We start from the raw sequence: 2,907 nt of genomic DNA, 5'->3' as shown, positions 1-2,907 counted from the left end.
TAGTCGATGTAGCAAAGGCGTTGTAAAATTCAGAATTCATGATGACTTAGCACGATTTTCAAGGCAACTGACAGAAAAGCGATCCAGAGAAATTCTTAGGAGCGGTCCAGTACAATGTCTTTAAAGTAAATCAGAAAAACTACATTCGAGCGGTCCAGGTGACTAATTTTCGAGCGATCCAAAATCTGTCTTTCAAGCGGTCCAGGGATATTCTAAGGGCGGTCCAGAAAGGAACAAATGAGCGATCCAGAAAATCTTTGGAGCGATCCTAAAATGTTCTTACGAGCAGTTCAGGACAATTCGTTCGAGCGATCCAGGGATTGATTTATGGAGCGGTCCAGAGGCAAAACTGTACGAATGAGCGGTCCAATACGTTGACCTAAAAGCGATTCACAGTGACGTCACTTCGAGCGGTCCACAATCCGAACATGTTTTGATCTGTTTTTAAGCTGAATTTCGGTCTGAAACTTCCAAGGATTTGTCTAAGTATGATGTTATACAGTCTGTGAGCTTTTGAACGAATTTCAACCGTGAAATCTCCCGGAAATAAGAAAAGAAGGTGTAGAAGTGAGAAGAAATGATGAAAAACAACTACAATCTGCAGAAAACCTCCTCCAAGGCTCTGATACCAGTTGTAGGATCGAATGCTGACCCGAACGAGTCGTTCAGAGGTTAACTCTTGCAATTCAGATGCGGAATAATAAGAAAAGCAAGTAGATATAGCTTGTTCTTCTTCCTAACTGCTTGTTTTACTGATTTGAAACGTTTTACAGCTCAATCTTCACACCGGCAGAGCTTCGGCGTGGAATACAATGTATCTCTACTGAGGATCGCTCTTGATATACCTATATATAGTGTTCTGGGTCCGCTCATGTGGACATGTAACACATGAGCGGTCCAGGCTAGTTCACATAAGCGATCCACAAGTGCCATATAAGCGACCCAAGACACCTATGACCCTATGAGCGACCCAGACTCCTAAAACCTATACAGTCTACCGTTTTCTCGTATTTCGTGCCCTATGCTATACAATACAATGTAAGACTTGATCCTAGACACCTAGACGGAATCAACAGATGTAGTGCACCAACACTTACTAGTAAGTAAGGATGATAGAATTATGTTAAATTGGCTAACTTTGGGTTTTGATGTCAATTGTAGGATTATGAAAACATTAGTATGTGTAGAATTGTTTATGTGTATATATATGTATGTAACTAAGTGATCACATGATTGTGTGTGTGTTCTATAACATGAGTATGAGACGTGTGTAGTGTAGTGCATATGTTATAGCATGAGAAGATGAACATATGTTTCTAAAGTGGAAGTTAGCATGCTTAATAGTTAATTTTTTTGAAAAGTCAACGAACGTGGGAATGATACGGTAGGCTTTCTAACACGAATGTAAGATTTGGGAGATCATGGGGTGCATGTTAGATCAGTATTTGTTATACACAATGAAATGTTGAATTGTGTGGGTTGAAATGATTGTGATTGTTAATGAAAGTATAATGTAAGATATGAGTTAGATATGATTGATGATATGTATGATCGTTTATGCTAACAAGTATATGTCACACCCCAACCGATGGCGGAATCATCGGGGCGCGGCACTGAGCGAAACAGATTGTCCAGAAGTTTCCACAACAACTATTATTACAAATTCAGTTAAATGATACGTCCCATACCGTATCCCAAATAAATAAACAAGTTATCATAGAAAGCAACTAGGCAAGTAATTCCGTTCCGACAACTCAGATTCAATTATTATTACAGACAATTGTTTATTATATCTAGACTCCCTAGCCTCGATTTCATCACCACGCGCCTAAGCATCCTAGCAACTTAAGCACCTGTCACATACGTTAAAATAAAGTCAATACATAAAATGTAAAGGTGAGCACAGAAGTTTGATAATAGCATATAGAGTTCGAATAGTTTACGCATAACCAGGCACGTACACAGGGGAAAACGATGCATGTTAATTATCGACATGGGACCATCGATACCAACGACTGCGGGTTGACCATCCGAGACGGTTCGCAATACATGATTACCACCGTAATCCATGCAAGTAATTGTCCTTAACAACCCCCGTGTGAACGGGTGCTGAGTCCAAACTATAGTACTATGTTGCTAAGGCAGGTAGATAGCATTCCACGTGTAAACATAATAAACAACATTCATTTAGTCAAGTAGCACATGCAAATGGTTAGCGTTCAAATAGTTTGTGTTTGATCGTGATTTGATAGGTAACGTATGTAACACCCAAAAGTGCTAAAAGCAAAAGGGATCGAGAATACTCACAGTGATTGATTGTGGATTGAAGGGAGCGCTGAGAGTGAGATTAGCCTGAATAGTTCGATAGCATAACAATAAGTAACGCGGAAAGGTAAACAAGTATGGATGGATCGAATGGGCTGGTCGATCGAACGGCAGGTTTGATCGAACGGGCTGTTCGGTCGGCTGGTATGTCCGGTTGGACAGTCCTGTTCGATCGGCCGGCAGGCTCGATCGGCTGGGCCATTCGAGTGGATTGTTTCTTCCTCTGGTGTGTTTGTGTTTGAGGATTTGAACTTTTTAAGTTTTCGTTGTAGTATGTGAGAACACTGAAGTGTTCTTACCTTTCAAGTCGGTCGATCGAACGGTTCGTTCGATCGGCTAGCTCACTCGATCGGCTATCTCACTCGATCGGCTAGGAATTCAGAATTAGTCCTCAACTGAATGTCACTCGATCGAACAGTCTGGTTGATAGGCTGGCATTCCCTACTGCGAACGAGTTGTGGAAACGATTAAGTGTTGAAGCATAGTATCTCATGATCCGAACAGTAATGTTCACCAATCGAGTGACATATTCGATCAAACACTACTTCGTCAATACTATACCTCAAAAGTTTGGAAAAGTGA

This window comes from Helianthus annuus, chromosome 14 (genome assembly GCF_002127325.2).
Source record: "Helianthus annuus cultivar XRQ/B chromosome 14, HanXRQr2.0-SUNRISE, whole genome shotgun sequence".
Taxonomy (NCBI): domain Eukaryota; kingdom Viridiplantae; phylum Streptophyta; class Magnoliopsida; order Asterales; family Asteraceae; genus Helianthus; species Helianthus annuus.
This window is presented reverse-complemented; position numbering follows the sequence as displayed.